Genomic DNA, 25,279 nt, shown 5'->3' with positions numbered 1-25,279 from the left:
TGTCTGATTTCACACCGTCGTGGTCATCAAGCTGCTTGTGGTGTGTCATATCCATCAAAAGCCCTGTTGATGGGCAAATAAAGATTGCAGCCATGCAATGCGAACTCTCTGCAGTGAGGCAACGAAGATTTACTTCATTTAAAAATAAAATAATACTTTCTCATGTGAACTTCAAAGAACAATCTTTATAACACTATAAAGCCTGAGTACAAACCAATAGAAGAACAACTTGTCTGATTCCACACCGTCGTGGTCATCAAGCTGCTGGTGGTGTGTCATATCTACCAAAAGCCCTGTTGATGGGCAAACAAAGATTGCAGCCACGCAATGCGCACTATCTGCTGTGAGACAACAAAGATTTACTACATTTCAAAATAAAGTGCTATGTTCTTATGAGAACTTCAAGGAACAATCTTTAAAACAACACAAAACCTGAGTACTTACCAATAGAAGAACAACTTGTCTGATTCCACACCGTAGTGGTCATCAAGCTGCTGGTGGTGTGTCATATCCATCAAAAGCCCAGTTGATGTGCAAATAAAGATTGCAGCCATGCAATGCGGACTCCCTGATGTGAGGCAACAAATTTTTACTACTTTTAAAAACAAAATACTACGTTCTCATATGAACTTAAAGGAACAATCTTTAAACCACCAGAAAGCCTGAGTACATACCAATAGAAGAACGACTTGTCTGATTCCACACCGTCGTGGTCATTGAGTTGCTGATGGTGTGCATATCCACCAAAACCGCAGTTGAAGGGAAAATAAAGATTGCAGGCATGTAATGCGAACTCCCTGATGTGAGGCAACAAAGATTTACTACTTTTAAAAATAAAGTACTATGTTCTTATAAGAACTACAAGGAACAATCTTTACAACAACAAAAAGCCTGAGTACATACCAATAGAAGTACAACTTGTCTGATTCCACACCGTCGTGGTCATCATGCTGCTGGTGATGTGTCATATCCATCAAAAGCAAAGTTGATGTGAAAATAAAGATTTCAGCCATGCAATGCGGAATCCCTGATGTGAGGCAACCAAGATTTACTACATTTAAAAACAAAATACTACGTTCTTATATAAACTTCAAGGAACAATCTTTAAGTTACCAGAAAGCCTGAGTACATACCAATAGAAGAACGACTAGTCTGATTCCACACCATCGTGGTCATCAAGCTGCTGACGGTGTGTCATATCCATCAAAAGCCCAGTTGATGTACAAATAAAGATTGCAGCCATGCAATGCGGACTCCCTAATGTGAGGCAATGAAGATTTACTTCACTTAAAAATAAAATAATACTTTCTTATGTGAACTTCAAAAAACAATCTTTAAAACACTATAAAGCCTGAGTACATACCAATAGAAGAACAACTTGTCTGATTCCACACCGTCATGGTCATCAAGCTGCTGGTGGTGTGTCATATCCACCAAAAGCCCTGTTTTTGGGCAAATAAAGATTGCAGCCATGCAATGCGAACTATCTGCTGTGAGGCAACGAAGATTTTCTTCATTTAAAAATAAAATAATACTTTCTTATGTGAACTTCAAAGAACAATCGTTAAAACACTATAAAGCCTGAGTACATACCAATAGAACAACTTGTCTGATTCCACACCGTCGTGGTCATCAAGCGGCTGGTGGTGTCTCATATCCATCAAAAGCCCTGTTGATGGGCAAATAAGGATTGCAGCCATGCAATGCGAAATATCTGCTGTGAGGCAACGAAGATTTACTTCATTTAAAAATAAAATAATACTTTCTTATGTGAACTTCAAAGAACAATCTTTAAAACACTATAAAGCCTGAGTACATACCAAAGGAGAACAACTTGTCTGACTCCACACCGTCGTGTTCAACGAGCTGCTAATGGTGTGTCATATCGACCAAAAGCCCAGTTAAAGGGAAAATAAAGATTGCAACCATGCAATGCGAACTCCCTGATGAGAGGCAACAAAGATTTACTACATTTCAAAATAAAGTGCTATGTTCTTATGTGAACTTCAAGGAACCGTCTTTAAAACAACACAAAGCCTGAGTACATACCAATAGAAGAACAACTTGTCTGATTCCACACCGTCGTGGTCATCAAGCTGCTGGTGGTGTGTCATATCTACCAAAAGCCCTGTTGATGGGCAAACAAAGATTGCAGCCACGCAATGCGCACTATCTGCTGTGAGGCAACGAAGATTTACTTCATTTAAAAATAAAATATTACTTTCTTATGTGAACTTCAAAGAACAATCTTTAAAACACTATAAAGCCTGAGTAAATACCAACGGAAGAACAACTTGCCTGATTCCACACCGTCGTGTTCATCATGCTGCTGGTGATGTGTCATATCCATCAAAAGCAAAGTTGATGTGAAAGTAAAGATTGCAGCCATGCAATGCGGACTCCCTAATGTGAGGCAACGAAGATTTACTTCATTTAAAAATAAAATAATACTTTCTGATGTGAACATCAAAAAACTATGTTTAAAACACTATAAAGCCTGAGTACATACCAATAGAAGAACAACTTGTCTGATTCCACACCGTCATGGTCATCAAGGTGCTAGGGGTGTGTCATATCCAGCAAAAGCCCTGTTGATGGGCAAATAAAAATTGCAGCCGTGCAATGCGAAATCACTGCTGTGAGGGAACTGATATTTTCTAATTTTAAATATAAAATACTATGGTCTGATATGAACTTCAAGGAACAATCTTTGAAACACTATAAAGCCTGAATGCATACCAATAGTAGAACAACTTGTCTGAATCCACACTGTCGTGGTCATCAAGCTGCTGGTGGTGTGTCGTATCTACCAAAAGCCCTGTTGATGGACAATTAAAGATTGCAGCCATGCAATGCGAACTCTCTACTGTCAGGCAACGAAGATTTACTTCATTTAAAAATAAAATAATACTTTCTTATGTGAACTTCAAAGAACAATCTTTAAAACACTATAAAGCCTGAGTACATACCAAAAGGAGAACAACTTGTCTGATTCCACATCGTCGTGGTCATCGAGCTGCTGATGGTGTGTCATATCCATCAAAAGCCAAGTTGATATGCAAATAAAGATTGCAGCCATGCAATGTGAACTCCCTAGTGTGAGGCAACAAAGATTTACTACATTTAAAAACAAAGTACTACGTTCTTATATGAACTTCAAAGAACAATCTTTAAAACTCCAGAAAGCCTGAGTATATAAAAATAGAAGAACAACTTGTTTGATTCCACACCGTCGTGGTCATCAAGCTGCTGATGGTGTGTCATATCCATCAAAAGCCCAGTTGATGTGCAAATAAATATTGCAGCCATGCAATGCCCCCCCCCCCCCCCCCCCCCTGTTGTGAGGCAACAAAGATTTACTACATTTAAAAACAAAGTACTACATTCTTATATGAACTTAAAAGAACAATCTTTAAACACTATAAAGCCTTAGTACGTACCAATAGAAAAATAACTTGTCTGATACCACACCGTCCTGGTCATCGAGTTGCTGATGGTGTGCATATCCACCAAAAGCCCAGTTGAAGGGAAAATAAAGATTGCAGCCATGTAATGCGAACTCTCTGGTGTGAGACAACAAAGATTTACTACATTTAAAAATAAAGTACTGTGTTCTTATAAGAACTTCAAGGAAAAATCCTTAAAACAAAAAAAGCCTGAATACCTAACAATAGAATACCATGTCTGTTTCCACACCGTCGTGGTCACCATGCTGCTGGTGACGTGTCATATCCATCAAAAGCCCAGTTGATGTGCAAATAAAGATTGCAGCCATGCACTGCGGAATCCCTGATGTGAGGCAACGAAGATAAACTACAATTAAAAACAAAATACTACATTCTTATATGAACTTCAAAGAATAATCTTTAAAACACCAGAAAGCCTGAGTACATACCCAAAGAAGAACAACTTGTCTGATTTCACACCGTCGTGGTAATCAAGCTGCTAGTGGTGTGTCATATTCATCAATTGCCCAGTTGATGTGCAAGTAAAGATTGCAGCCATGCAATGCGGACTCCCTATTGTGAGGCAACAAAGATTTACTACATTTAAAAACAAAATACTACGTTCTTATATGAACTTCAAAGAACAATCTTTAAAACACTATAAAGCCTGAGTACATAGCAATAGAAGAACAACTTATCTGATTCCCCACCGTCGTGGTCATCGAGCTGCTGATGGTGTGCATATCCACCAAAAGCCCAGTTGAAGGGAAAATAAAGATTGCAGCCATGCAGTGCGAACTCCCTGATGTGAGGCAACAAAGATTTACTACATTTAAAAATAAAGTACTATATTCTTATAAGAACTTCAAGGAACAATCGTTAAAACAACAAAAAGCCTGAGTACATACCAATAGAAGAACAACTTGTCTGATTCCACACCGTCATGGTCATCAAGCTGCTGGTGGTGTGTCATATACATCAAAAGCCCTGTTGATGAGCAAATAAAAATTGCAGCCATGCAATGCGAACTATCTGCTGTGATGCAACGAAGATTTACTTTATTTAAAAATAAACTAATACTTTGTTATGTGAACTTCAAAGAACAATCTTTAAAACACTATAAAGCCTGAGTACATACCAATAGAAGAACGACTTGTCTGTTTTCACACCGTCGTGTTCATCAAGCTGCTGGTGGTGTGTCATATCCATCAAAAGCCCTGTTGATGGGCACATAAATATTGCAGCCATGCAATGCGAAATATCTTCTGTTAGGCAACGAAGATTTACTTCATTTAAAATTAAATAATACTTTCTTATGTGAACTTTAAAGAACAATCTTTAAAACACTATAAAGCCTGAGTACATACCAATAGAAGAATAACCTGTGTGATTCCACACCGTCGTGGTCATCAAGCTTCTGTTGGTGTGTCATATCCAGCAAAAGCCCTGTTGATGGGAAAATAAAAATTGCAGCGATGCAATGCGAAATATCTGCTGTGAGGCAACGAAGATTTACTACATTTAAAAATAAAATAATACTCTCTTATGTGAACTTCAAAGAACAATCTATAAAACACTATAAAGCCTGAGTACACACCAATACAAAAACAACTTGTCTGATTCCACACCGTCGTGGTCATCAAGCTGCTAGTGGTGTGTCATATCCATCAAAAGCCATGTTGATTGGCAAATAAAGATTGCCAATATGCAATGCAAACTATTTGCTGTGAGTCAACGAAGATTTACATCTTTTAAAAGTAAAATAATACTTTCTTATGTGAACTTCAAAGAACAAACTATAAAACACTTTAAAGCCTGAGTACATACCAATAGAAGAACAACTTGTCTGATTCCACACCGTCTTGGTCATCAGGCTGCTGGTGGTGTGACATATCCATCAAAAGCCCAGTAGATGTGCAAATAAAGATTGCAGCCATGCAATGCGGACACCCTGATGTGAGGCAACAAAGACTTACTACATTTAAAAATAAAGTACTATGTTCTTATAAAAACTTGAAGGAACAATCTTTATAACAACAAAAAGCCTGAGTACATACCAATAGAAGAACAAATTGTCTGATTCCACACCGTCGTGGTCATCAAGCTGCTGGTGGTGTGTCTTATCCATCAGAAGCCCAGTTGATGGGCAAATAAAGATTGCAGCCATGCAATGCGAACTCCCTGATGTGGGACAACAAAGATTTACTACATTTAAAAATAAGGTACTATGTTCTTATAAGATTTTCAAGGAACAATCTTTAAAACAACACAAAGCCTGAGTACATACCAAGAGCAGAACATGTCTCATTCCACACCGTGTTGGTCATCAAGCTGCTGGTGGTGTGTCTTATCCATCAGAAGCCCAGTTGATGGGCAAATAAAGATTGCCCCCATGCAATGCCATCTCTCTGCTGTGAGGCCACAAAGATTAACTTCATTTAAAAATAAAATAATACTTTCTTATGTGAACTTTAAAGAACAGTCTTTAAAACACTACAAAGCCTGAGTACATACCAATAGAAGAACAACTTGTCTGATTCCACATCGTCATGGTCATCGAGCTGCTGATGGTGTGCATATCCACCAAAAGCCCAGTTGAAGGGAAAATAAAGATTGCAGCCATGCAATGCGAACTCCCTGATGTGAGGCAACAAAGATTTACTACATTTAAAAATAAAGTACTATATTCTTATTAGAACTTCAAGGAACAATCGTTAAAACAACAAAAAGCCTGAGTACAGACCAATAGAAGAACAACTTGTCTGATTCCACACCGTCATGGTCATCAAGCTTCTGGTGGTGTGTCATAAACATCAAAAGCCCTGTTGATGAGAAAATAAAAATTGCAGCCATGCAATGCGAACTATCTGCTGTGAGGCAACGACGATTTACTTCATTTAAAAATAAACTAATACTTTGTTATGTGAAGTTCAAAGAACAATCATTAAAACACTATAAAGCCTGAGTACATACCAATAGAAGAACAACTTGTCTGATTCATCACCGTCGTGGTCATCGAGTTGCTGATGGTGTGCATATCCACCAAAAGCCCAGTTGAAGGGAAAATAAAGATAGCAGCCATGCAATGCGAACTACCTGATGTGAGGCAACAAAGATTTACTACAATTCAAAATAAAGTGCTATGTTCTTATGAGAACTTCAAGGAACAATCTTTCAAACAACACAAAGCCTGAGTACATACCAATAGAAGAACAACTTGTCTGATTCCACACCGTCTTGGTCATCAGGCTGCTGGTGGTGTGTCATATCCATCAAAAGCCCAGTTGATGTGCAAATAAAGATTGCAGCCATGCAATGCGAACTCCCTGATGTGGGACAACAAAGATTTACTACATTTAAAGACAAAATACAACGTTCTTATATGAACTTCAAGGAACAATCTTTAAAACACCAGAAAGCCTGAGTACATACCAATAGAAGAACAACTTGTCTGATTCCACACCTTCGTGGTCATCGAGCTGCTGATGGTGTGCATATCCACCAAAAGCCCAGTTGATGGGAAAATGAAGATTGCAGCCATGCAATGCGTACTCCCTGATGTGAGGCAACAAAGATTTACTACATTTAAAAATAAAGTGCTATGTTCTTATAAGAACTTCAAGGAACAATCTTTAAAACAACAATAAGCCTGAGTACATACCAATAGAAGAACAACTTGTATGATTCCACATCGTCGTGGTCATCGAGCTGCTGATGGTGTGCATATCCAGCAAAAGCCCAGTTGAAGGGAAAATGAAGATTGCAGCCATGCAATGCGAACTCCCTGATGTGAGGCAACAAAGATTTACTACATTTAAAAACAAAATACTACGTTCTTATATGAACTTCAAAGAACAATCTTTAAAACACTATAAAGCCTGAGTACATACCAATAGGAGAACAACTTGTCTAATTCCACACCGTCGTGGTCATCAAGTGCCTGATGGTGTGTCATATACATCAAAAGCCCAGTTGATGTGCAAATAAAGATTGCAGCCATGCAATGCGAACTCCCTGATGTGGGACAACAAAGATTTACTACATTTAAGACAAAATACTACGATCTTATATGAACTTCAAGGAACAATCTTTAAAACACCAGAAAGCCTGAGTACATACTAATAGAAGAACAACTTGTCTGATTCCACACCGTCGTGGTCATCGAGCTGCTGATGGTGTGCATATCCACTAAAAGCCCAGTTGAAAAGAAAATAAAGATTGCAGCCATGCAACGCGAACTGCCTGATGTGAGGCAACAAAGATTTACTACATTTAAAAATAAAGTACTATGTTCTTATAAAAACTTGAAGGAACAATCTTTATAACAACAAATAGTCTGAGTAATTACCAATAGAAGAACATGTCTGAGTCCACACCATCATGGTCATCAAGCTGTCAGTGGTGTGTCATATCCTTCAAAAGCCCTTTTGATGGGCAAATAAAGATTGCAGCCATGCAATGCGAACTATCTGCTGTGAGGCAACGAAGATTTACTTTATTTAAAAATAAAATAATACTTTCTTATGTGAACTTCCAAGAACAATCTTTAAAACACTATAAAGCCTGAGCACATACCAATAGAAGAACAACTTGTCTGATTCCACACCTTCGTGGTCATCAAGCTGCTGTAGGTGCGTCATATCCATCAAAAGCCCTGTTGATGGGCAAATAAAGATTGCAGCCATGCAATGCGAACTATCTGCTGTGAGGCAACGAAGATTTTCTTCATTTAAATATTAAATAATACTTTCTTATGTGAACTTCAAAAACAATCTTTAAAACACTATAAAGCCTGAGTACATACCAATAGAAGAACAACTTGTCTGATTCCACACCTTCGTGGTCATCAAGCTGCTGGAGGTGAGTCATAGCCATCAAAAGCCCTGTTGATGGGCAAATAAAGATTGCAGCCATGCAATGCGAACTATCTGCTGTGAGGCAACGAAGATTTTCTTCATTTAAATATTAAATAATACTTTCTTATGTGAACTTCAAAGAACAATCTTTAAAACACTATAAAGCCTGAGTACATACCAATAGGAGAACATCTTGTCTGATTCCACACCGCCGTGGTCATCAAGTGGCTGGTGGTGTGTCATAACCATCAAAAGCCCAGTTGATGTGCAAATAAAGATTGCAGCCATGCAATGCGGACACCCTGATGTGAGGCAACAAAAATTTACTACTTTTAAAAACAAAATACTACGTTGTTAAATGAACTTCAAGGAACAATCTTTAAAACACCAGAAAGCCTGAGTACATACCAATAGAAGAACAACTTGTCTGATACCACACCGTCGTGGTCATCAAGCTGCTGGTGGTGTGTCATATCATCCAAAAGCCCTATTGATGGGCAAATAAAGATTGCAGCCATGCAGTGCGAACTATCTGCTGTGAGGCAACGAAGATTTACTTCATTTAAAAATAAAATAATACTTTCTTATGTGAACTTCCAAAAACAATCTTTAAAACACTATAAAGCCTGAGCACATACCAATAGAAGAACAACTTGTCTGATTCCACACCTTCGTGGTCATCAAGCTGCTGGAGGTGCGTCATATCCATCAAAAGCCCTGTTGATGGGCAAATAAAGATTGCAGCCATGCAATGCGAACTATCTGCTGTGAGGCAACGAAGATTTTCTTCATTTACATATTAAATAATACTTTCTTATGTGAAGTTCAAAGAACAATCTTTAAAACACTATAAAGCCTGAGTACATACCAATAGGAGATCAACTTGTCTGATTCCACACCGCCGTGGTCATCAAGTGGCTGATGGTGTGTCATATCCATCGAAAGCCCAGTTGATGTGCAAATAAAGATTGCAGCCATGCAATGCGAACTCCCTGGTGTGGGACAACAAAGATGTACTACATTTAAAAATAAGGTACTATGTTATTACAAGATTTTCAAGGAACAATCTTTAAAACAACACAAAGCCTGAGTACATACCAATAGAAGAACAACTTGTCTGATTCCACACCGTATTGGTCATCAAGCTGCTGATGGTGTGCATATCCACCAAAAGCCCAGTTGAAGGGAATATAAAGATTGCAGCCATGCAATGCGAACTCCCTGATGTGAGGCAACAAAAATTTACTACATTTAAAAATAAAGTACTATGTTCTTACAAAAACTTGAAGGAACAATCTTTATAACAACAAATAGTCTGAGTAATTACCAATAGAAGAACATGTCTGATTCCACACCATCATGGTCATCAAGCTGTCAGTGGTGTGTCATATCCTTCAAAAGCCCTGTTGATGGGCAAATAAAGATTGCAGCCATGCAATGCGAACTATCTGCTGTGAGGCAACGAAGATTTACTTTATTTAAAAATAAAATAATACTTTCTTATGTGACCTTCAAAGAACAATTTATTAAACACTATAAAGCCTGAGTACATACCAATAGAAGAACAACTTGTCTGATTCAACACCGTCGTGGTCATCGAGTTGCTGATGGTATGCATATCCACCAAAAGCCCATTTGAAGGGAAAATAAAGATTGCAGCCATATATAATGCGAACTTCCTGATGTGAGGCAACGAAGATTTATTACAATTGAAAATAAAGTGCTATGTTCTTATGAGAACTCCAAGGAACAATCTTTAAAACAACACAAAGCCTGAGTACATACCAATAGAAGAACAACTTGTCTGATTCCACACCGTCGTGGTCATCAAGCTGCTGGTAGTGTGTCATATCCACCAAAAGCCCTGTTGATGGGCAAATAAAGATTGCAGCCATGCAGTGCGAACTATCTGCTGTGAGGCAACGAAGATTTACTTCATTTAAAAATAAAATAATACTTTCTTATGTGAACTTCAAAGAACAATCTTTAAAACACTATAAAGCCTGAGTACATACCAATAGAAGAACAACTTGTCTGATTCCACACCTTCGTGGTCATCAAGCTGCTGATGGTGTGCTTATCCACTAAAATCCCAATTGAAGGGAAAATAAAGATTGCAGCCATGCAATGCAAAATATCTGCTGTGAGGCAACGAAAATTTACTTCATTTAAAAATAAAATAATACTTTCTTATGTGAACTTCAAAGAACAATCTTTAAAACACTATAAAGCCTGAGTACATACCAATAGAAGAACAACTTGTCTGATTCCACACCTTCGTGGTCATCAAGCTGCTGGAGGTGCGTCATATCCATCAAAAGCCCTGTTGATGGGCAAATAAAGATTGCAGCCATGCAATGCGAACTATCTGCTGTGAGGCAACGAAGATTTTCTTCATTTAAATATTAAATAATACTTTCTTATGTGAACTTCCAAGAACAATCTTTAAAACACTATAAAGCCTGAGCACATACCAATGGAAGAACAACTTGTCTGATTCCACACCTTCGTGGTCATCAAGCTGCTGGAGGTGCGTCATATCCATCAAAAGCCCTATTGATGGGCAAATAAAGATTGCAGCCATGCAATGCGAACTATCTGCTGTGAGGCAACGAAGATTTTCTTCATTTAAATATTAAATAATACTTTCTTATGTGAACTTCAAAGAACAATCTTTAAAACACTATAAAGCCTGAGTACATACCAATAGGAGAACAACTCGTCTGATTCCACACCGCCATGGTCATCAAGTGGCTGATGGTGTGTCATATCCATCGAAAGCCCAGTTGATGTGCAAATAAAGATTGCAGCCATGCAATGCGAACTCCCTGGTGTGGGACAACAAAGATTTACTACATTTAAAAATAAGGTACTATGTTCTTACAAGATTTTCAAGGAACAATCTTTAAAACAACACAAAGCCTGAGTACATACCAATAGAAGAACAACTTGTCTGATTCCACACCGTATTGGTCATCAAGCTGCTGATGGTGTGCATATCCACCAAAAGCCCAGTTGAAGGGAAAATAAAGATTGCAGCCATGCAATGCGTACTCCCTGTTGTGAGGCAACAAAAATTTACTACATTTAAAAATAAAGTACTATGTTCTTATAAAAACTTGAAAGAACAATCTTTATAACAACAAAAAGCCTGAGTACATACCAATAAAAGAACAAATTGTCTGATTCCACACCGTCGTGGTCATCATGCCATGCGAACTATCTGCTGTGAGGCAACAAAGATTAACTACATTTAAAATAAAGTGCAATGTTCTTTTAAGAACATCAAGGAACAATCTTTAAAACAACAATAAGCCTGAGTACATACCACTAGAAGAACAACTTGTATGATTCCACATCGTCGTGGTCTTCGAGCAGCTGATTGTGTGCATATCAACCAAAAGCCCAGTTGAAGGGAAAATGAAGATTGCAGCCATGCAATGCGAACTCCCTGATGTGAGGCAACAAAGATTTACTACATTTAAAAACAAAATACTACGTTCTTATATGAACTTCAAAGAACAATCTTTAAAACACTATAAAGCCTGAGTACATAGCTATAGAAGAACAACATGTCTGATTCCACACCGTCGTGGTCATCAAGCTGCTGGTGGTGTGTCATATCCATCAAAAGCCCAGTTGATGTGCAAATAAATATTGCAGCCATGCAATGCAGACTACCTGATGTGAGGCAACAAAGATTTACTACTTTTAAAAACAAAATACTACGTTTTTATATGAGCTTCAAGGAACAATCTTTAAAACACCAGAAAGCCTGAGTTCATACCAATAGAAAAACAACTTGTCTAATTCCACACCGTCGTGGTCATCGAGCTGCTTATGGTTTGCATATCCACCAAAAGCCCAGTTGAAGGGAAAATAAAGATTGCTGCCATGCAATGCGAACTAACTGATGTGAGGCAACAAAGATTTACTACATTTAGAAATAAAGTACTATGTTCTTATAAGAACTTCAAGGAACAATTGTTAAAACAAAATAAAGCCTGAGTACATACCAATAGAAGAATAACCTGTGTGATTCCACAACGTCGTGGTCATCAAGCTGCTGTTGCTGTGTCATATAAATCAATAGCCCTGTTGATGGGCAAATAAGGATTGCAGCCATGCAATGCGAACTATCTGCTGTGAGGCAACGAAGATTTACATCATTTAAAAATCAAATAATACTTTTTTATGTGAACTTCAAAGAACAATCTTTAAAACAATATAAAGCCTGAGTACATACCAATAGGAGAACAACTTGTCTGATTACACACCCTCGTGGTCATCGAGCTGCTGATGGTGTGCATATCCACTAAAAGCCCAAATGAAGGGAAAATAGAGATTGCAGCCAAGCAATGCAAACTCCCTGATGTGAGGCAACAAAAATTTACTACATTTAAAAATAAAGTACTATGTTCTTATAAAAACTTGAAGGAACAATCTTTATAACAACTGCTGTGAGGCAACGAAGATTTACATCATTTAAAAATAAAATAATACTTTTTTACGTGAACTTCAAAGAACAATCTTTAAAACAATATAAAGCCTGAGTACATACCAATTGGAGAACAACTTGTCTGATTACACACCCTCGTGGTCATCGAGCTGCTGATGGTGTGCATATCCACTAAAAGCCCAAATGAAGGGAAAATAAAGATTGCAGCCATGCAATGCGAAATATCTGCTGTGAGGCAACGAAGATTTAATTTATTTAAAAAAAAATAATACTTTCTTATGTGAACTTCAAAGAACAATCTATAAAACACTATAAAGCCTGAGTACATACCAATAGAAGATCAACTTGTCTGATTCCACACCATCATGTTCATCAAGCTGCTGGTGGTGTGTCATATCCATCAAAAGCCCAGTTGATGTGCAAATAAAGATTGCAGCCATGCAATGCGGACTACCTGATGTGCGGCAACAATAATTTACTACTTTTAAAAACAAAATACTACGTTCTTATATGAACTTCAAGGAACAATCTTTAAAACACCAGAAAGCCTGAGTACATACCAATAGTAGAACAACATGTCTGATTCCACACCGTCGTGGTCATCAAGCTGCTGGTGGTGTGTCATATCCATCAAAAGCCCTGTTGATGGGCAAATAAAGATTACCACCATGCAATGCAAACTATTTGCTGTGAGGCAACAAATATTTACATCATTTGAAAATAAAATAATCCTTTCTTATGTGAACTTCAAAGAACAATCTATAAAACACTATAAAGCCTGAGTACATACCAATAGAGAAACAACTTGTCTGATTCAACACCGTCGTGGTCATCGAGTTGCTGATGGTGTGCATATCCACCAAAAGCCCAGTTGAAGGGAAAATAAAGATTGCAGCCATGCAATGCGAACTAACTGATATGAGGCAACAAAGATTTCCTACAATTCAAAATAAAGTGCTATGTTCTTATGAGAACTTCAAGGAACGATCTTTCAAACAACACAAAGCCTGAGTACATACCAATAGAAGAACAACTTGTCTGATTCCACACCGTCTTGGTCATCAGGCTGCTGGTGGTGTGTCATATCCATCAAAAGCCCAGTTGATGTGCAAATAAAGATTGCTGCCATGCAATGCGGACACCCTGATGTGAGGCAACAAAAATTTACTACATTTAAAAATAAAGTACTATGTTCTTATAAAAACTTGAAGGAACAATCTTTATAACAACAAAAAGCCTGAGTACATACCAATAGAAGAACAAATTGTCTGATTCCACACCGTCGTGGTCATCAAGCTGCTGGTGGTGTGTCTTATCCATCAGACGCCCAGTTGATGGGCAAATAAAGATTGCAGCCATGCATTGCGAACTATCTGCTGTGAGGCAACAAAGATTAACTACATTTAAAATAAAGTGCAATGTTCTTTTAAGAACATCAAGGAACAATCTTTAAAACAACAATAAGCCTGAGTACATACCAATAGAAGAATAACTTGTCTGATTCCACACCGTCGTGGTCATCAAGCTGTTGGTGGTGTGTCATATCCATCAAAAGTCCAGTTGATGTGCAAATAAATATTGCAGCCATGCAATGCAGACTACCTGATGTGAGGCAACAATGATTTACTACTTTTAAAAACAAAATACTACCTTTTTAATATGAACTTCAAGGAACAATCTTTAAAACACCAGAAAGCCTGAGTTCATACCAATAGAAAAACAACTTGTCTAATTCCACACCGTCGTGGTCATCGAGCTGCTCATGGTGTGCATATCCACCAAAAGCCCAGTTGAAGGGAAAATAAAGATTGCAGCCTTGCAATGCGAACTCCCTGATGTGAGGCAACAAAGATTTACTACATTTAGAAATAAAGTGCAATGTTCTTTTAAGAACATCAAGGAACAATCTTTAAAACAACAATAAGCCTGAGTACATACCAATAGAAGAATAACCTGTGTGATTCCACACCGTCGTAGTCATCAAGCTGCTGTTGCTGTGTCATATAAATCAAAAGCGATGTTGATGGGCAAATAAGGATTGCAGCCATGCAATGCAAACTATCTGCTGTGAGGCAACGAAGATTTACATCATTTAAAAATCAAATAATACTTTTTTAAGTGAACTTCAAAGAACAATCTTTAAAAGAATATAAAGCCTGAGTACATACCAATAGGAGAACAACTTGTCTGATTACACACCCTCGTGGTCATCGAGCTGCCGATGGTGTGCATATCCACTAAAAGCCCAAATGAAGGGAAAATAAAGATTGCAGCCATGCAATGCGAAATATCTGCTGTGAGGCAACGAAGATTTAATTTATTTAAAAAAAAAAAATAATACTTTCTTATGTGAACTTCAAAGAACAATCTATAAAACACTATAAAGCCTGAGTACATACCAATAGAAGAACAACTTGTCTGATTCCACACCATCATGATCATCAAGCTGCTGGTGGTGTGTCATATCCATCAAAAGTCCAGTTGATGTGCAAATAAAGATTGCAGCCATGCAATGCGGACTACCTGATGTGCGGCAACAATAATTTACTACTTTTAAAAACAAAATACAACGTTCTTATATGAACTTCAAGTAACAAACTTTAAAACACCAGAAAGCCTGAGTACATACCAATAGTAGAGCAACTTGTCTGATTCCACACCGTCGTGGTCATCAGGCTGCTGGTGGTGTGTCGTGTCCATCAAAAGCCCAGTTGATGTGCAAATATATATTGCAGCCATGCAATGCAGACTACCTGATGTGAGGCAACAATGATTTACTACTTTTAATTACAAAATACTACGTTTTTATATGAACTTCAAGGAACAATCTTTAAAACACCAGAAAGCCTGAGTTCATACCAATAGAAAAACAACTTGTCTAATTCCACACCGTCGTGGTCATCGAGCTGCTCATGGTGTGCATATCCACCAAGAGCCCAGTTGAAGGGAAAATAAAGATTGCAGCCATGCAATGCGAACTCCCTGATGTGAGGCAACAAAGATTTACTACATTTAGAAATAAAGTACTATGTTCTTATAAGAATTTCAAGGAACAATTGTTAAAACAAAATAAAGCCTGAGTACATACCAATAGAAGAATAACCTGTGTGATTCCACACCGTCGTGGTCATCAAGCTGCTGTTGCTGTGTCATATAAATCAAAAGCCCTGTTGATGGGCAAATAAGGATTGCAGCCATGCAATGCGAACTATCTGCTGTGAGGCAACGAAGATTTACATCATTTAAAAATCAAATAATACTTTTTTATGTGAACTTCAAAGAACAATCTTTAAAACAATATAAAGCCTGAGTACATACCAATAGGAGAACAACTTGTCTGATTACACACCCTCGTGGTCATCGAGCTGCTGATGGTGTGCATATCCACTAAAAGCCCAAATGAAGGGAAAATAAAGATTGCAGCCATGCAATGCAAAATATCTGCTGTGAGGCAACGGAGATTTAATTTATTTTAAAAAAAAAATAATACTTTCTTATATGAACTACAAAGAACAATCTATAAAACACTACAAAGCCTGAGTACATACCAATAGAAGAACAACTTGTCTGATTCCACACCATCATGATCATCAAGCTGCTGGTGGTGTGTCATATCCATCAAAAGCCCAGTTGATGTGCAAATAAAGATTGCAGCCATGCAATGCGGACTACCTGATGTGCGGCAACAATAATTTACTACTTTTAAAAACAAAATACTACGTTCTTATATGAACTTCAAGTAACAATCTTTAAAACACCAGAAAGCCTGAGTACATACCAATAGTAGCACAACTTGTCTGATTCCACACCGTCATGGTCATCAAGCTGCTGGTGGTGTGTCATATCCATCAAAAGCCCTGTTGATGGGCAAATAAAGATTACCACCATGCAATGCAAACTATTTGCTTTGAGGCAACAAAGATTTACATCATTTGAAAATAAAATAATCCTTTCTTATGTGAACTTCAAAGAACAATCTATAAAACACTATAAAGCCTGAGTACATACCAATAGAAGAACAACTTGTCTGATTCAACACCGTCGTGGTCATCGAGTTGCTGATGGTGTGCATATCCACCAAAAGCCCAGTTGAAGGGAAAATAAAGATTGCAGCCATGCAATGCGAACTACCTGATGTGAGGCAACAAAGATTTGCTACAATTCAAAATAAAGTGCTATGTTCTTATGAGAACTTCAAGGAACAATCTTTCAAACAACGCAAAGCCTGAGTACATACCAATAGAAGAACAACTTGTCTGATTCCACACCGTCTTGGTCATCAGGCTGCTGGTGGTGTGTCATATCCATCAAAAGCCCAGTTGATGTGCAAATAAAGATTGCAGGCATGCAATGCGGACACCCTGATGTGAGGCAACAAAGATTTACTTCATTTAAAAATTAAATAATACTTTCTTATGTGAACTTCAAAGAACAATCTTTCAAACACTATAAAGCCTGAGTACATAGCTATAGAAGAACAACTTGTCTGATTCCACACCGTCGTTGTCATCAAGCTGCTGGTGGTGTGTCATATCCATCAAAAGCCCAGTTGATGTGCAAATAAATATTGCAGCCATGCAATGCAAACTCCCTGATGTGAGGCAACAAAGATTTACTACATTTAGAAATAAAGTACTATGTTCTTATAAGAACTTCAAGGAACAATTGTTAAAACAAAATAAAGTCTGAGTACATACCAATAGAAGAATAACGTGTGTGATTCCACACCGTCGTGGTCATCAAGCTGCTGTTGCTGTGTCATATAAATCAAAAGCCCTGTTGATGGGCAAATAAGGATTGCAGCCATGCAATGCGAACTATCTGCTGTGAGGCAACGAAGATTTACATCATTTAAAAATCAAATAATACTTTTTTATGTGAACTTCAAAGAACAATCTTTAAAACAATATAAAGCCTGAGTACATACCAATAGGAGAACAACTTGTCTGATTACACACCCTCGTGGTCATCGAGCTGCTGATGGTGTGCATATCCAATAAAAGCCCAAATGAAGGGAAAATAAAGATTGCACCCAAGTAATGCGAAATATCTGCTGTGAGGCCAACGAAGATTTACTTTATTTAAAAATAAAATAATACTTTATTATGTGAACTTCAAAGAACAATCTTTAAAACACTATAAAGCTTGAGTACATACCAATAGAAGAATAACCTGTGTGATTCCACGCCGTCGTGGTCATCAAGCTGCTGTTGCTGTGTCATATCCATCAAAAACTCTGTTGATGGGCAAATAAGAATTGCAGCCATGCAATGCGAACTATCTGCTGTGAGGCAACGAAGATTTACATCATTTAAAAATAAAATAATACTTTTTTTACGTGAACTTCAAAGAACAATCTTTAAAACAGTATAAAGCCTGAGTAAATACCAATTGGAGAACAACTTGTCTGATTCCACACCATCATGATCATCAAGCTGCTGGTGGTGTGTCATGTCCATCAAAAGCCCAGTTGATGTGCAAATAAAGATTGCAGCCATGCAACGCGGACTACCTGATGTGCGGCAACAATAATTTACTACTTTTAAAAACAAAATACTATGTTCTTATATGTACTTCAAGTAACAATCTTTAAAACACCAGAAAGCCTGAGTACATACCAATAGTAGAACAACTTGTCTGATTCCACACCGTCGTGGTCATCAAGCTGCTGGTAGTGTGTCATATCCATCAAAAGCCCAGTTGATGGGCAAATAAAGATTACCACCATGCAATGCAAACTATTTGCTGTGAGGCAACAAAGATTTACATCATTTGAAAATAAAATAATCCTTTCTTATGTGAACTTCAAAGAACAATCTATAAAACACTATAAAGCCTGAGTACATACCAATAGGAGAACAACTTGTCTGATTCCACACCGTCGTGGTCATCAAGTGGCTGATGGTGTGTCATATCCATCGAAAGCCCAGTTGATGTGCAAATAAAGATTGCAGCCATGCAATGCGAACTCCCTGGTGTGGGACAACAAAGATTTACTACATTTAAAAATAAGGTACTATGTTCTTATAAGATTTTCAAGGAACAATCTTTAAAACAACACAAAGCCTGAGTACATACCAATAGAAGAACATGTCTCATTCCACACCGTGGTGGTCATCAAGCTACTGGTGGTGTGTCATATCCATCGAAAGCCCAGTTGATGTGCAAATAAAGTTTGCAGATATGCAATGCGGACTCCCTGATGTGAGGCAACAAAGATTTACTACATTTAAAAACAAAATACTACGTTCTTATATGAACTTCAAGGAACAATCTTTCAAACACCAGAAAGCCTGAGTACATACCAATAGAAGAACAACTTGTCTGATTCCACACCGTCGTGGTCATCAAGCTGCTGGTGGTGTGTCATATTAACCAAAATGCCAGTTGATGTGCAAAAAAATATTGCAGCCATGCAATGCAGACTACCTGATGTGAGGCAACAAAGAATTACTACTTTCAAAAACAAAATACTACGTTCTTATATGAACTTCAACGAACAATCTTTAAAACACCAGAAAGCCTGAGTACATACCAATAGAAGAACAACTTGTCTAATTCCACACCGTCGTGGTCATCGAGCTGCTGATGGTGTGCATATCCACCAAAAGCCTAGTTGAAGGGAAAATAAAGATTGCAGCCATGCAATGCGAACTCCCTGATGTGAGGCAACAAAGATTTACTACATTTAGAAATAAAGTACTATGTTCTTATAAGAATTTCAAGGAACAATTGTTAAAACAAAATAAAGCCTGAGTACATACCAATAGAAGAATAACCTGTGTGATTCCACACCGTCGTGGTCATCAAGCTGCTGTTGCTGTGTCATATAAATCAAAAGCCCTGTTGATGGGCAAATAAGGATTGCAGCCATGCAATGCGAACTATCTGCTGTGAGGCAACGAAGATTTACATCATTTAAAAATCAAATAATACTTTTTTATGTGAACTTCAAAGAACAATCTTTAAAACAATATAAAGCCTGAGTACATACCAATAGGAGAACAACTTGTCTGATTACACACCCTCGTGGTCATCGAGCTGCTGATGGTGTGCATATCCACTAAAAGCCCAAATGAAGGGAAAATAAAGATTGCAGCCATGCAATGCGAAATATCTGCTGTGAGGCAACGGAGATTTAATTTATTTTAAAAAAAAAATAATACTTTCTTATATGAACTACAAAGAACAATCTATAAAACACTATAAAGCCTGAGTACATACCAATAGAAGAACAACTTGTCTGATTCCAAACCATCATGATCATCAAGCTGCTGGTGGTGTGTCATATCCATCAAAAGCCCAGTTGATGTGCAAATAAAGATTGCAGCCATGCAATGCGGACTACCTGATGTGCGGCAACAATAATTTACTACTTTTAAAAACAAAATACTACGTTCTTATATGAACTTCAAGTAACAATCTTTAAAACACCAGAAAGCCTGAGTACATACCAATAGTAGAACAACTTGTCTGATTCCACACCGTCATGGTCATCAAGCTGCTGGTGGTGTGTCATATCCATCAAAAGCCCTGTTGATGGGCAAATAAAGATTACCACCATGCAATGCAAACTATTTGCTTTGAGGCAACAAAGATTTACATCATTTGAAAATAAAATAATCCTTTCTTATGTGAACTTCAAAGAACAATCTATAAAACACTATAAAGCCTGAGTACATACCAATAGAAGAACAACTTGTCTGATTCAACACCGTCGTGGTCATCGAGTTGCTGATGGTGTGCATATCCACCAAAAGCCCAGTTGAAGGGAAAATAAAGATTGCAGCCATGCAATGCGAACTACCTGATGTGAGGCAACAAAGATTTGCTACAATTCAAAATAAAGTGCTATGTTCTTATGAGAACTTCAAGGAACAATCTTTCAAACAACGCAAAGCCTGAGTACATACCAATAGAAGAACAACTTGTCTGATTCCACACCGTCTTGGTCATCAGGCTGCTGGTGGTGTGTCATATCCATCAAAAGCCCAGTTGATGTGCAAATAAAGATTGCAGCCATGCAATGCGGACACCCTGATGTGAGGCAACAAAGATTTACTTCATTTAAAAATTAAATAATACTTTCTTATGTGAACTTCAAAGAACAATCTTTCAAACACTATAAAGCCTGAGTACATAGCTATAGAAGAACAACTTGTCTGATTCCACACCGTCGTTGTCATCAAGCTGCTGGTGGTGTGTCATATCCATCAAAAGCCCAGTTGATGTGCAAATAAATATTGCAGCCATGCAATGCAAACTCCCTGATGTGAGGCAACAAAGATTTACTACATTTAGAAATAAAGTACTATGTTCTTATAAGAACTTCAAGGAACAATTGTTAAAACAAAATAAAGTCTGAGTACATACCAATAGAAGAATAACGTGTGTGATTCCACACCGTCGTGGTCATCAAGCTGCTGTTGCTGTGTCATATAAATCAAAAGCCCTGTTGATGGGCAAATAAGGATTGCAGCCATGCAATGCGAACTATCTGCTGTGAGGCAACGAAGATTTACATCATTTAAAAATCAAATAATACTTTTTTATGTGAACTTCAAAGAACAATCTTTAAAACAATATAAAGCCTGAGTACATACCAATAGGAGAACAACTTGTCTGATTACACACCCTCGTGGTCATCGAGCTGCTGATGGTGTGCATATCCAATAAAAGCCCAAATGAAGGGAAAATAAAGATTGCACCCAAGTAATGCGAAATATCTGCTGTGAGGCCAACGAAGATTTACTTTATTTAAAAATAAAATAATACTTTATTATGTGAACTTCAAAGAACAATCTTTAAAACACTATAAAGCTTGAGTACATACCAATAGAAGAATAACCTGTGTGATTCCACGCCGTCGTGGTCATCAAGCTGCTGTTGCTGTGTCATATCCATCAAAAACTCTGTTGATGGGCAAATAAGAATTGCAGCCATGCAATGCGAACTATCTGCTGTGAGGCAACGAAGATTTACATCATTTAAAAATAAAATAATACTTTTTTTACGTGAACTTCAAAGAACAATCTTTAAAACAGTATAAAGCCTGAGTAAATACCAATTGGAGAACAACTTGTCTGATTCCACACCATCATGATCATCAAACTGCTGGTGGTGTGTCATGTCCATCAAAAGCCCAGTTGATGTGCAAATAAAGATTGCAGCCATGCAACGCGGACTACCTGATGTGCGGCAACAATAATTTACTACTTTTAAAAACAAAATACTATGTTCTTATATGTACTTCAAGTAACAATCTTTAAAACACCAGAAAGCCTGAGTACATACCAATAGTAGAACAACTTGTCTGATTCCACACCGTCGTGGTCATCAAGCTGCTGGTAGTGTGTCATATCCATCAAAAGCCCAGTTGATGGGCAAATAAAGATTACCACCATGCAATGCAAACTATTTGCTGTGAGGCAACAAAGATTTACATCATTTGAAAATAAAATAATCCTTTCTTATGTGAACTTCAAAGAACAATCTATAAAACACTATAAAGCCTGAGTACATACCAATAGGAGAACAACTTGTCTGATTCCACACCGTCGTGGTCATCAAGTGGCTGATGGTGTGTCATATCCATCGAAAGCCCAGTTGATGTGCAAATAAAGATTGCAGCCATGCAATGCGAATTCCCTGGTGTGGGACAACAAAGATTTACTACATTTAAAAATAAGGTACTATGTTCTTATAAGATTTTCAAGGAACAATCTTTAAAACAACACAAAGCCTGAGTACATACCAATAGAAGAACATGTCTCATTCCACACCGTGGTGGTCATCAAGCTACTGGTGGTGTGTCATATCCATCGAAAGCCCAGTTGATGTGCAAATAAAGTTTGCAGATATGCAATGCGGACTCCCTGATGTGAGGCAACAAAGATTTACTACATTTAAAAACAAAATACTACGTTCTTATATGAACTTCAAGGAACAATCTTTCAAACACCAGAAAGCCTGAGTACATACCAATAGAAGAACAACTTGTCTGATTCCACACCGTCGTGGTCATCAAGCTGCTGGTGGTGTGTCATATTAACCAAAATGCCAGTTGATGTGCAAAAAAATATTGCAGCCATGCAATGCAGACTACCTGATGTGAGGCAACAAAGAATTACTACTTTCAAAAACAAAATACTACGTTCTTATATGAACTTCAACGAACAATCTTTAAAACACCAGAAAGCCTGAGTACATACCAATAGAAGAACAACTTGTCTAATTCCACACCGTCGTGGTCATCGAGCTGCTGATGGTGTGCATATCCACCAAAAGCCTAGTTGAAGGGAAAATAAAGATTGCAGCCATGCAATTCGAACTCCCTGATGTGAGGCAACAAAGATTTATTACATTTAAAAATACAGTACTATGTTCTTATAAGAAATTCAAGGAACAATTGTTAAAACAACAAAAAGCCTGAGTACATACCAATAGAAGAACAACTTGTCTGATTCCACACCGTCGTGGTCATCAAGCTGCTGGTGGTGTTTCATATACATCAAAAGCCCTGTTGGTGAGCAAATAAAAATTGCAGCCATGCAATGCGAACTATCTGCTGAGAGGCAATGAAGATTTACTTCATTTCAAAATAAACTGATACTTTGTTATGTGAACTTCAAAGAACAATCTTTAAAACACTATAAAGCCTGAGTACGTACCAATAGAAGAACAACTTGTCTGTTTTCACACCGTTGTGTTCATCAAGCTGCTGGTGGTGTGTCATATCCATCAAACGCCCTGTTGTTGGGCAAATAAACATTGCAGCCATGCAATGCGAAATATCTGCTGTGAGGCAACGAAGATTTACTTCATTTAAAATTAAATAATACTTCCTTATGTGAACTTCAAAGAACAATCTATAAAACACTATAAAGCCTGAGTACATACCAATAGGAGAACAACTTGTCTGATTCCACACCGTCGTGGTCATCAAGTGGCTGATGGTGTGTCATATCCATCGAAAGCCCAGTTGATGTGCAAATAAAGATTGCAGCCATGCAATGCGAACTCCCTGGTGTGGGACAACAAAGATTTACTACATTTAAAAATAAGGTACTATGTTCTTATAAGATTTTCAAGGAACAATCTTTAAAACAACACAAAGCCTGAGTACATACCAATAGAAGAACATGTCTCATTCCACACCGTGGTGGTCATCAAGCTACTGGTGGTGTGTCATATCCATCGAAAGCCCAGTTGATGTGCAAATAAAGTTTGCAGATATGCAATGCGGACTCCCTGATGTGAGGCAACAAAGATTTACTACATTTAAAAACAAAATACTACGTTCTTATATGAACTTCAAGGAACAATCTTTCAAACACCAGAAAGCCTGAGTACATACCAATAGAAGAACAACTTGTCTGATTCCACACCGTCGTGGTCATCAAGCTGCTGGTGGTGTGTCATATTAACCAAAATGCCAGTTGATGTGCAAAAAAAATATTGCAGCCATGCAATGCAGACTACCTGATGTGAGGCAACAAAGAATTACTACTTTCAAAAACAAAATACTACGTTCTTATATGAACTTCAACGAACAATCTTTAAAACACCAGAAAGCCTGAGTACATACCAATAGAAGAACAACTTGTCTAATTCCACACCGTCGTGGTCATCGAGCTGCTGATGGTGTGCATATCCACCAAAAGCCTAGTTGAAGGGAAAATAAAGATTGCAGCCATGCAATTCGAACTCCCTGATGTGAGGCAACAAAGATTTATTACATTTAAAAATACAGTACTATGTTCTTATAAGAAATTCAAGGAACAATTGTTAAAACAACAAAAAGCCTGAGTACATACCAATAGAAGAACAACTTGTCTGATTCCACACCGTCGTGGTCATCAAGCTGCTGGTGGTGTTTCATATACATCAAAAGCCCTGTTGGTGAGCAAATAAAAATTGCAGCCATGCAATGCGAACTATCTGCTGAGAGGCAATGAAGATTTACTTCATTTCAAAATAAACTGATACTTTGTTATGTGAACTTCAAAGAACAATCTTTAAAACACTATAAAGCCTGAGTACATACCAATAGAAGAACAACTTGTCTGTTTTCACACCGTTGTGTTCATCAAGCTGCTGGTGGTGTGTCATATCCATCAAACGCCCTGTTGTTGGGCAAATAAACATTGCAGCCATGCAATGCGAAATATCTGCTGTGAGGCAACGAAGATTTACTTCATTTAAAATTAAATAATACTTCCTTATGTGAACTTCAAAAAACAATCTTTAAAACACTATAAAGCCTGAGTACATACCAATAGAAGAACAACTTGTCTGATTCCACACCCTCGTGGTCATCGAGCTGCTGATGGTATGCATATCCACTAAAAGCCCAGTTGAAGGGAAAATAAAGATTGCAGCCATGCAATGCGAACTACCTGATGTGAGGCAACAAAGATTTACTACATTTAAAAATAAAGTACTATGTTCTTATAAAAACTTGAAGGAACAATCTTTATAACAACAAAAAGCCTGAGTACATATAATTAGAAGAACAT

The sequence above is a fragment of the Schistocerca gregaria genome, chromosome 10 (assembly GCF_023897955.1).
Source record: "Schistocerca gregaria isolate iqSchGreg1 chromosome 10, iqSchGreg1.2, whole genome shotgun sequence".
Lineage (NCBI taxonomy): Eukaryota > Metazoa > Arthropoda > Insecta > Orthoptera > Acrididae > Schistocerca > Schistocerca gregaria.
Note: the sequence above shows the minus strand (reverse complement) of the source record.